The sequence below is a fragment of the Hyla sarda genome, chromosome 1, assembly GCF_029499605.1.
Source record: "Hyla sarda isolate aHylSar1 chromosome 1, aHylSar1.hap1, whole genome shotgun sequence".
NCBI lineage: Eukaryota > Metazoa > Chordata > Amphibia > Anura > Hylidae > Hyla > Hyla sarda.
The window spans coordinates 378,915,511-378,927,962 of NC_079189.1; the positions used below are offsets into that span (position 1 = coordinate 378,915,511).

General features: G+C 41.9%; 1 protein-coding gene and 1 long non-coding RNA gene across 4 annotated transcripts in view; one reads left to right on the plus strand and one right to left on the minus strand.

The window, feature by feature from the left end:
* Positions 1-11,218: 11,218 nt before the first annotated feature.
* Positions 11,219-12,452, minus strand: part of LOC130275815 (uncharacterized) — a 142,859-nt gene continuing 141,625 nt past the window's right edge. Inside the window, exon 8 of the long non-coding RNA XR_008844909.1 lies at positions 11,219-11,322. This is a non-coding gene — a long non-coding RNA (uncharacterized LOC130275815). The remainder of the gene's footprint in view (positions 11,323-12,452) is intronic.
* NTRK2 (neurotrophic receptor tyrosine kinase 2) overlaps positions 11,234-12,452 on the plus strand; it is a 274,910-nt gene continuing 273,691 nt past the window's right edge. Inside the window, exon 1 of one of the 3 annotated variants that reach the window (XM_056524265.1) lies at positions 11,234-11,372. The gene's annotated coding sequence lies outside the window, so the exon portion shown is untranslated. Of the gene's footprint in view, positions 11,373-11,816; positions 12,091-12,452 lie in introns of those variants that run through there. The other 2 variants (XM_056524272.1, XM_056524255.1) reach the window with 2 other exon arrangements.

Sequence of the window (12,452 nt, forward strand, 5' to 3'; positions counted from 1 at the left end):
AGGGGGCATTTCATTGGGCAAAAGGATCACATTGTTTCCTCTGCATTATAACCCCTTAAAGGCATTAAGTCATTCATTAAAACAACCTAACAAATACATCAGAAATCCTGGTACAGTAAATTAGAATATACTGTAACACAACACAACACCCTGAGCAGTGGGACTCAGAACAGACACCTGAAGCCGCATTTACCTGACAAGGCCATATCCTATACTGGGACAGTACAAACTGGTAACACAATCATACTTTACCAATTTGCCTTAAACCCAAAGTGCCTTGTTTTGTCCATAAGAACCAATCACAGCTCAGCTTTTATATCTTAACAAACTCTGTTAAAATGAAAGCTGAGCTTTGATTGGTTGTTATGGGCAACACCAGACAGTCCAGGTTTCAGGCAGATTTATATACATTTCTAGATAATTTTTGTTATGTCCAAAGATTTGAAATATATGATGATGTTTAAAAAAGAAAAAAAAAGAATCTATTTTCTTTTCAATTTGAATTGGAGTGCTCTGGTATACTTTCCTTTTTGTATCTACCAAGGGCAAAAAAAGAACAAAAAGTGCTTTTTCTAACTGGGAACAAAAGGAGTACAAACCAGATTCTGTACAAGAATATGGAAACTAACAATACACAATGCACTCAACAGCATTCTCATTGATGGTGCATATCTTCACTTATACCTCCAAAACAGAAAATATATGAATGAATTCCCCCAGGTTGGCATTGCTAAATTTGGTTAATATGGTAGACTACTGCCATTCTTACCATCTCACCTACCAGGTATTATAAAAAATAATATTAAGCCTCCTAAGGTTAGGATGATACAATGTATGTTCTCAGAGTAGATTAAGCCCCAGTCAAAATATTTTTTTTTTAACTGAATATATCTGTGAGTATGGGCTGGAACCTTTATTTGATAAATGACCAAGGCTGCGTCCCTATCAGCATTCCCTGAACCATGATCTTATTAGTTTTTCATTGCAATATGAGGAGGTTTTTGTTTGGGGCAAGCTGAATATCACTGGGGTACATATACTTTTCTGGAATTTTCCTTTAATATTATTAATTATGCATGCTTTTTGTGTTGGCCAATGGCAGCCCCTGAAACCTTGTGAGACTTCAATTTGCCATAGTACCCCATTGTCCCCATGGGAACCTGTCACTGATAGGGTAACAGCAAAATGTAAGACAATAAAGTGAGTGGCTAGGAGTTATCTTTGATGCCAGCTGTCACTTGGCAATATCTTTTGTGGGTTTCAGAACAACTTTCACAGGTGGGGAAGCCCACATCTTCAGTGCATGATACATGTTTAGCATTGTGCGGATAAATGTGGTATACATGCCTGACTTGTTGGTAGAGTGGAAATAGTTCACACATGTATATTACTTATACTAAATTAGTTCACATACATGCTTTTGAAACCTATTACACTAAGATGCTAAGAAAACATCCATTACCATTAAATGTATTGTGCAGTATATGAGTTGCTGTAGGCTCAGAAGATTCAGTTAAGTGATACAGATAAGACAATGATCACTTATGCCCAAAAGACTGTGGCTGTACCCACTGTCTAGACTGTGTAATCCTCTTTATCTTTGTTGTCAAACTTGTGTGCTGAAGTAACACATTTTAAGAACGTACGTGATCTAGCACAAGGTGACAGTGTAAAAAAGACAGAACAGGAGAATTGAAAATCTGTGACTTTGGAAGCACATAAACAAAGACAGAATATATTTACTGTTACCTAATAAGGCCGCCACATCATGATCACTACAATTATCACCACATAATGACTAAATAATACCACCATACCATTACTGAATAAACTGTAACTTATACAAAGACCAATATTCTCATAAAGTGACCATATAGTGGTAGATACTAGCTGTACACAGGCTCTGCAAACCATATTGATTACAGTGATTACAGTGCAGTTACATCCAGTGGCTCACAGGCGATGTCTTCTCTGATTGGAGGTATTCAGTTTTCTTTTTGAATCTCCATCTGGCCTGGACCACTAAGAAGACTTTTCCCTACCATGACTTGTCCCCACATTATCTGCTGGACAAACATTTTAAGGTATGGACTCTACACCCTTCTCACCTTTTATACAAACTCCCCATCTTTATTGTGCCACACAGTAACAGTGCCCACTTTGTGCCACTATAGTATGAAGGTCACCCATGTGGCTCAACATTGTAGTTAGGGCCACCTGTGTCCCCCATATATTAGTCACACTCCTCTGTGCCCTATACAGAAGTCCCCCTCTGTGCCCCCATAAGATAATTAGGCTTCTCTGTGTCCAACCATAGTAGTTAGGCTCCGCTGTGCCTCCATATAATAGTTATACCCTCTGTGTACCTTCATATAGTATTAGGCCCTTATGTGCTTCCATATAATATAAGGCCCCATCTGTGTCCCCATATCATACTAGTATGAAGTCCTCTCTGTGCCTCCATATAAAATAAGGCCCCTCTGTGCCTCCATGAAGTATTAGGTTGGGCCTTGACCCCCTGTGTGTTAGTATAAGGTTCCCTCTGTGCCTTCTTATAGTATTATGCTCCTGTGTGTCTCCATATAGTACAAGGCCCTTCTGTGTCCTAATATAGTACTAGACTCCTATGTGTCCCCATATAGTATTAGAACATGCCAATTTCCCCTTCCAAAACAGTGCAGTGTCACTGGCTAAAACCCTGCTTAAATTGACTTCAATGGGAGCAGGGGAAACATGTCACTTTCTTCAGTGTTGTTCGGTGCTGAAGCTCCCATTGAAGCCAAAGAAAGCTTAAAGGGGTACTCTGCCCCTAGACACTTTATTCCCTATCCAAGGGATAGGGGATAAGATGTCTGACCGCGGGTGTCCCACCACTGGGGACCCCCCACGATCTTGGCTGTGGCACCCCAGACATCCAGTGCACAGAGCGAACTTCGCTCCATGCCAGATGACTGGCGATGCGGTGTGGAGACTCATGACGTCACAGTCTCGGCCCACTCATGATGTCATGGCCATGCCCCCTCACTACAAGTCTATGGGACTTGCATTGAGGGAGCATGGCTGTAACATCACGAGCCTCTGGAGCTGCACCCGATGCGCTAAACGAATGCCGGGTGCAGCAGGGAGATAGGGGATAAGATTTCTAGGGGCAGAGTATCACTATAAGGGCACAGCAGCCACTTGCTCAGAAAACTGTAGAAGTGATTACATGAGACATGTAGTCCATAGACTATAATAGAGCCTGCCTCTTGTAATCAGTCATACAGCACACTGACTAAGGCTGTGAAGTGCATAGCTGCATGCTTCACTTGGCTAAAACTAATAATTGGAGGAGGTCTCAGCACTGACAACCTGACTGATCGTAATGTTTAATATGTCTGTGTGGTGTCCAAGTACAGCAGTTTTAGCTGCTACCCACTAGACAGTTGTCAGGATATAGGTTTGCTGGATGCAGTGTGTAAATCAAGTAATGGATAGTATTATAAAGTACTTATCTGAATGTATTATCGGTGTAAAACTTCAAATTCATGCATACATTGAGGTAATCAGTGTGCAGAGGGTTAACATTTCTCAAACGTCTTGCATTTAATTGCACAGCTGAATGGTGATTTGGTCACATGTTATCTCCTAGCCAGTGATTGCAGAAGAAAGTCCCTTGTCCAACTTATCTCTAATGAAGAAAGTAGTGGACCCAAACCTGTCCTAGTGAATTGTGACCTGGACTTTGCCCTTTTATGTGCATCCTATTAATGGAGGTGCTGACTACTTTTATTTTATTTTTTTGCATTTTATCAATAGGGGATTGGCAACTCCGTTTAGTCATGCATGGTGGTTTTAATCAGATAACTGGATTTAGCACGCACCTAGTTTGTAGACCTTAAGCCCAGGAGCTTTGTGGATAGGGGACATCAAATTTACATTTTTGGTTCATATAGCAGTAATGTAATTCCATATATTCCATATCTACAGCAATCATGTGCCTTAGCTTGCAGAGTGCTGGTTGCAGAATGCGGCTGCAACCTTTTCTTTTGCATGTTTTGCATTTTCCATAGCAGCATGCACCCATTTATCTTCCTCTTAGTAATGGAGATGCTGACTACTTTTGTTATTTGCATTGGCCTTTTCCATAGCCACATGTCTCCCAGTGCAGCCACAGCTAAAAAGACAAGTGTTAGTTCTAGCCTGGCCTTTGCCAGAATCACATATGATTTAGCTATCTCCAGCCAATGCTAGGCCTACATCCATATAGTTTATAGAGTATTTTCCAAGAAAGAATAAGTTGTACAAGGACCTTTCTGTCTTTCACTGATCTATTTTAGGCTTATGGTTGGGTTAGTGCCGGCCTGTCTTCCCTAGATGCAAGTTGTGTGTATCAAGTCACAGATGACCACCTAAAGAGTGAGGAAAGTGGAGTCCTATATAACACACTACACCACAATTAATCAACCTGTGAAGCTCCTCGTCCAGTAGTTTCAGTTTTTCAGACTTGAGAATTTGAGAGCTTGAGAGTCTTAAAGGGGTATTCCAGGCTTTTTATTTTTATTTGACTATGCTACAGGGGCTGTAAAGTTAGTGTAGTTCATAATCTAGTGTCTGTACCTGTGTGCAACAGTTTTCTCACAATTCTTCTATGGTTTTCACCCCAATATTTTTTGTTAAAAGCATACAATATGACTGTTGTTTCAGATTTTTCCCAGGTTGCAATGCAGCCAATACCTGACTCACTAGTCAACTAATGCAACAGCTGTAGGCACCCTGATTGAAAACCACAGGTCTTTTGATAGATGCATCTCATTTATGTTTCAATGGGTGGGGTGGCTGATGTGTGGGAGGGAGGAAAATGGAACTGTGGGATTTGTAGTCAAAAAAAGAAAAGTCAAACAGGAAATACCAGTTCACAAAAAGCTAGCCACAGTCTTATGGTAATCTCATGACATAGCCATTTAGCCCCAAGACAAGCGCAGATCCTTCCTAAGCATGTCCATTACTTCCTGCCAGGTACCTACTAAAATCACCATATGGTGGAGAACCCCTTTAAATCCCTACAGATAAGTCTGTAGAAAACATTTTCTCATATATATGCTAGAGGACATCAAGTTGCCAGCTGAAATAAAAACACTATTTCTCTGTTTGCAAAAACAGTTGCGTAAGTTGTTTCGTGTAATCCTGGCATCAGAAGTCTCATTCCGGTTTGGCATTCATAAACAGCTTTATCTAAGAAAAGGTGTTTGTGGGTCATAGAGGAACATCGGGTTAGCAGTATCTTTAAGGGACTACTGCACTCAGTATAGCCTTTATCATCATTCCTCCTGCTCACTACATCTGAGCAACATGCCTAAAGTTCATTTAAACGACACTATCACTTTAAGACATTTTACTGAAGCAGGCTGCCTTTTTACTTGATTCGCTGACAAATATAAATTATTGCTACACTATGGTAGTTGTGAGCATGGGATACTACATATATTTAGTAATTTAGAATCAGAAAACTAGTATTGGTTGGTTCTATTTTAAAAATGAATGATGAAAATATAAAAAGATAAATTTTTCCAATATACTTTGTGTATAAAATCATTATAGTTTCAAGATATCTACTTGCTGTCATTCAAGAGGAAACTTAATAGTCATCATGTAAGGGACTCACAGGTGCGGGACTCCTTATAAAACAAAGACCTTTAATAGGCTGGGTTCACACCACATTTTTGCAATACAGTTTCCGTATCAGGTTTTAATCCGTATAAAATGATGTCCGGTTGCATCCATTTTTTAAGAAAAAAAACTGTATGTGTTTTCATTCCATTATGAATAAAGTTTCACTTGTTTGAATGAAATTCCAAGAAAAAAATCTGTGCAAAGTAAAAAACCGTATGGTGAAAACCGTATGGAACCGTACACACATATGGGTCTGTACGGTTCCCATTGACTCCCATGTAAAAAAATAATCCATATATGTTTCAATACAGTTTTTCACCCAGACCAAAAACTATGGTAGGCTACGGTTTTGGGTACGGGAAAAAAACTGACAAAACCGTACAGGATGCAAAACGGACACAACCTGATGCATTGTTTGGCAAATGGTTTTCAAAGGAGAAAATCATTGCATACGGTTTTCACATTAAAAAGGTATACAGGAACTGTATTGCAAAAACATGGTGTGAACCCAGCCATACCCATACTACAACTGAATGGAGTCTTGTACCTGTGTGTCCATCATTTGACCAGGACCGATTTTTAGCCTTTGGGAGTAAATAATAAAACATCCCTTTAGACGACAGGAAGTAGAGATCCTGAAAGCATGAGGAATTTATGCAAAGATTATACCGGGAAGTATAGACATAAGTGAGCAAAGAAACAGAAGGAGCGGCAGCACCACTTAGATATTATAGGATCACAGACTGCTAGAACAACTTGCAACTGACCCGGTTCCCGGTGTGGGGTGCAGAATTGGAGTCACAGTGAGAAATGTACACATGGAGAAGAAAAAGATTTCACACTCACCATTCCAGGAAACCAAATTGCAGCTTTATTCAGGAACTATAACATCAGCAAGCAAGATGTGAACAGCGTTCCAAAGTAGCTAGGGGTCAGGTGAGTGGGCGAGTGGATCACAGGTGTTGGGCGTGTGCAGTAGGGCAACGAATTGTTTCACGTCATAGATGACGCTTCATCCGGCCTCTCTGAGGGAGGAGTTCCCTGGGTTAATATACATGTGCACTAGTGGGAAAACCCTAAGGAACAGGAAGTATTATTCTTTCATTATACCATTTGTTTGCTGAAACAGGAAAACCCATTAGGGGTGGTCACTCATCCTTCTAGATTTGTGCGCAGGGCCGTCATTAGGGGGGTACAACCCATACACCTTTAAGGGGCCCGGAGCTTCAGAGTGGCCCGGCCGGCCCTGTCCTTTTTCTTTTAAGCTTGTCAGTGAGTGACTGTGTCTGTCACTCACTGACCACTGGGGGCCCGCCACTGTACACTGCTTGCTAACTGATTGACTGACTACATACAGTCAGTCAATCAGTCAGAATCCTTTGAAAAGGCGGCGGGCCCCTTCAAACTCTGGGCTGGCCCTACTGGGGGACATATGACGGGGCAACCAGACTTGCCCATCACTAAACTGGTACTTACATCTGCCTGGGGGACTTGCTGGCGGAGGTGCGCGCAGTGAGTGACATCATCGCAAGCGCCGCACCGCGACGCCGACGTCCTGTGCGGCGCATGCTATGATGTCATTTGTAGCGCACACCTCTGCCAGGAAGTCCCCGCAGGCAGATGTAAGTAGAGCAGGCTGTGTGAGTGAGTGGGGAATTTATGCTACACTACCTAATGTGGGGAATTTATGCTACACTACCCAATGTGGGGAATTTATGCTACTCTGCCTAATGTGGGGAATTTATGTTACACTATCTAATGTGGGGAATTTATGCTACGCTACCTAATGTGGGGAATTTATGTTACGCTACCCAATGTGGGGAATTTATGTTACGCTACCTAATGTGGGGAATTTATGCTACGCTACCTAATGTGGGGAATTTATGTTACGCTACCCAATGTGGGGAATTTATGCTACGCTACCTAATGTGGGGAATTTATGCTACGCTGCCTAATGTGGGGAATGTATGTTACGCTACCTAATGTGGGGAATTTATGCTACGCTACCTAATGTGGAGAAACGATGCTACCTAATGTGGGTAATTTATGCTATGTTACACCTAATGTGGGGAATTTATGCTACACCTAATGTGGGGAATTTATGCTAAACTACCTAATGCAGGGAATTTATGCTACGCTACCTAATGTGGGGAATTCAAGTTACGCTACCTAATGTGGGGAATTTATGCTACGCTACACCTAATGTGGGGAATGTATGCTATGCTACACCTAATGTGGGGAATTTATGCTACGCTATCTAATGTGGGGAATTTATGCTACGCTACCTAATGTGGGGAAACTATGCTACCTAATGTAAGGAAACTATGCTACGCTACCTAATGTGGGGAAACTATGCTACGCTACCTAATGTGGGGCAACTGCTGCCTACCTAATGCAGATTAATGTGAGCTGCAGTGCAATTTTATAGCATAGTACTTTTTTGGGGGGGAGGGGGAGTGGGGGCCCAGGCACATTCTTTGCACAAGAGCCCTCTGCTGTCTGTGTCCGCCCCTGGCGCCAGCCATAGGCTGCATCCCTCTATATGGGGGTGCAGCTCCATCCCCTGAAAGAAATCTCTCCCCCTGCCAGGCTGGTCCATCAATTGATCTTTTGTATAGTGGTTTTATTCAATAACAATATAGCAGTATTAGTCAGTGGTAATGGTAGTGGTCATGGTGTGGCAGAATTATATGTCGCTGTGTAAGGGGCCCCACAATTTCTGATTGCAGCCCTGTTCGTGCGTGCTAAATTTGGCTTTCTATGCAACAGTATGTCACCCATTCTAACACTGCCCAAACAAATAGGTAGATATACTGATCAAAAGTCCAGGAAAGCTACGTGACTACTCTTGTTGGAGCTTCAATGGTGGCCACATTAGTCACCCAGACCTCCCAGAAATAAAGTGATTCACAACTAGATAGAAAAGAAGACATCAATCTTCTTCATTCACTTTGAGGGAGCTTTATCAAAAATGCCGTATCAAAAATGAAAGAAGTGATCTGATTGGTTGCTATGGGCAACTCAGCAATTTTTCCTCTGGACAGGTTTTGATAAATCTCCCCTATGTGTTTATTGTATGGGAATCACTAATCCCATTATGTATCACAATATAAAATAAACAGAAGTAAGGGCACATTCACACCACGTTTTTGCAATACAGTTCCCATATCAGGTTTTTGAAGAAAAATTGATTCCTCAAAACCTGACTAAACTGTATCAAAACGTGTGTACAAATTTCAACCCGTATACAGTTAAGAACTGTATATGGTTTGAAAAATTATATCCGGTTGCATCCGTTTTCAATGAAAAAACTCTATCCTTTTTTAACTTTTCACTCCATTATGAATAAAGTTTCACTTGTTTGATTGAAATTCCAAGAAAAAAAAGCTGTGTAGAGTCAAAAACCATATGGTGAAAGCCGTATGGAACCTTATGCACATACAGTTCTGTACGGTTCCCATTGACTCCCTTGTTAAAAAAAACAAAAACGTATACGGTTTAATACAGTTTTTCCCCCGGACCAAAAACCATGGTAGGCTAAGGTTTTGGGTACGGGAAAAAAACCTGACAAAACGGTACAGGATGCAAAACGGACACAACCTGATGCATCTTTTGGCATACGGTTTTCAATGGAGAGTCAAAGCATACGGTTTTCAATACGGTTCTGTACGGTTTTCACATAGAAAACGTATACGGGAACTGTATAGCAAAACATGGTTTGAATGCACACTAAACCGGATGATGCGTTTGACATACGGTTTACAATGTTAAGTCGGTTTTCTATACGGTTCTGTACGGTTTTTAACTTGAAACCGCATACAGAAACTGTGTAGCAAAAACGTGGTGTGCGTGCACCCTTACACAAACAAGTCACCCAGCCTTGTGTAGTGAACGATTAGTGCAGACAGGCATTCACCATGGGTAAGTAAGGTGTCTACCAATTTTTTGGGCATTTACTTAGTAGGCTATGTTACTTATATGACAGAGTGGGTTACTATAATCTAATTAGGGGTGGGATATTGTGCCCCCCCCCTCCTCCTTTGCATTGTACTGTTTACAGAGCCTCCAATGACTTTTTCCACCTCATTTGGCATATAGACAGTGATTATGACTAGAGATGAGCGAACTTACAGTAAATTCGATTTGTCACGAACTTCTCGGCTCGGCAGTTGATGACTTTTCCTGCATAAATTAGTTCAGCTTTCCGGTGCTCCGGTGGGCTGGAAAAGGTGGATACGGTCCTAGGAAAGAGTCTCCTAGGACTGTATCCACCTTTTCCAGCCCACCGGAGCACCTGAAAGCTGAACTAATTTATGCAGGAAAAGTCATCAACTGCCGAGCTGAGAAGTTTGTGACGAATCGAATTTACTGTAAGTTCGCTCATCTCTAATTATGACCCATAGTTTACGCTTGTCTCACCTAAGTATTATGGTTGTAACTGTTCACATTTCATGTATTGCTTTAATATTACTCTTTTGGTAATTTGTTTTCTACTCTATTTAGTCACATGTGGTGACTTATCTGAATTTGTATCAATAAAATGTATTAATATTATTCAGTTGCAATTGCTCTTGGTTTTCTCTTTCTTTTGGTATAAGTTATTAATGGATCTATACTGACATAATTGGACATAGACCTCCATATATACAATATGGGGGAGATTTATCAAAACCTGTGCAGAGGAAAACTTGCCCAGTTGCCCATAGCAACCAATCAGCTTGCTTCTTTCATTTTTCACAAACCTTTATAAAAATGAAAGAAGCAAGCTGATTGGTTGCTATGGGCAACTGGGCAAGTTTTCCTTCCTCTGCACAGGTTTTGATAACTCTCCCCCTATGTGGTCAGTAAGGGTGCGTTCACACGGAGTAATGCGTTTACTCGAGTAATTCCTCTTGAATTCTCCGCTACAAACTAATGCACATCTCCTCTGCCCATTGACTTTAATGTTATTTCTGCTGTCCTATTCACACTGCGGAAATTCTGCGAGCAGAATTCCGACGCTGAATTTCGTTCCGCTTGAAGAAAGAATATGTTCATTCTTCAAGCGGAATCCGCTATCAGAAATCAATTGAAGTCAATGGTAAAAAAAAAATAGTTTTCGCGCGCAATTTGCGGCCAATTTGCGTGTAATTCACGCACAATGGCCCAGATTTATCACACTGTGTGAGAGAAAAAATAGAGGGATTTTTCAACAGCAACCAATCACAGTTCAGCTTATGAGCTCTGGTAAAGTGAAAGCTAAGCTGTGATTGGCTGCAGTTGGAAAATCCCTCTATTTTTTCACTCACACAGTGTGATAAATCTGGGCCAATTTGCGCGGAAATGGCTGAAAAACCCTTCACTTCTCTCTCCCCCATGTCCGCGCGCAATTCCGCATGCAATTCCATGCAAATTGCGCGCGAATTGCGCGTGAATTTCCCGCGAATTTTGCGGCGAAAATAAAATTCTTTTTTCCGCCCGTAAATTTTTCGGCGTGAATTACTCTTCATTTACTCCGTGTGAACGCACCCTCACATGCCAAACAATTCTTTGGTGCTGTCATTTTTCGTGTCTAATACCCAGCCTGTGGTGTAGTTTCTATTTCTGCCACAAGAGGTCAGCAGACTCCTCCTGACAGCCTCGAGCATCCTTGCTGTCAATGCGGTAGATTTTTCTGTTCCTTTTAAATTACTGCGGAAAAAAAAAATGTTCAAACCACAAATGAAAAGGCTTATTCCCAGGTAGGTACACATTATAATACTACAACCCTCAATGTGTTATTCTGATCCATCTGATCCATCTTTCTATGATGCATGCTCCTCCATCAGGATAGCCTTCATGCCTTCACATCTGACATGTCATGTTCTGATCATTGATCCTATGCTGTGCACTTTGGGTCCTGTAAATCCTAAATGAATCATATATATATATACATGATTTAGGAGCTGGATCCTATAGATGGGGCTATTGATGTCAGATCAGTGTGGATGCTCTTGCAGTCTGCAGCATATTAATAGCAGCAGGTAATTGACATGGTAAACAGTGCTGGGCTTGTGCATTCTGATCACGTCCCCTGTAATGTCTTGTGTAGGTGGGCTTGGATGGGCAGTGCAAGGAGCCCCTATGCCAGGCTTGGATATGGTGAGGGTACAGGGCACCATGCACTGATGTGTGTATATGGGCATCATTGTGTCTTGATCAAGACAAACCCCACTGGTCTCCCCTCTTGTTGCTTTGTCTTGCTCCTTTGGGCTCTAGGAGAATTAGCCTGAGTCACTGCTCACGTCACTTGTTCTTCCCCAGCTATTAGCATGGGGATGGGAGGGAGAAGCTCTACTTATTATTAGCACCAGAGAGACAGTGTGTAAAGAGCTGAGGCTGGATCCCTTGCACAGTCAGTGCAGAGCAATCCATCCATCTTGGTATCTAGCAGCTGGAATCACTGCAGCAGCCTCCCAGGTAAGGAGCCTCCACCATGCACTGCTCTCCTCATCTCTGCTGGTGCTGATCCCTGCTGGAGATGACATAGGAGAGTGTAGAACATTCTTTCCCAACCAGGGTGCCTCCAGCTGTTGCAAAACTACAACTCCCAGCATGCCCAGACAGCCGAAGGCTGTCTGGGCATGCTGGGAGTTGTAGTTTTGCAACAGCTGGAGGCCCCCTGGTTGGAAAACAATGGTGTATCAGGACTGATCTGCAGAGTAGACAGTAAGTAGAAATGCTACTGTCTTAGTGCAGGTGCTCATATAACCATCTATAGAAGCAGCAGATGAGTGATGCTATGGAGTAGCTGGGAAATCTGGTGAGTCCATTACTACAGC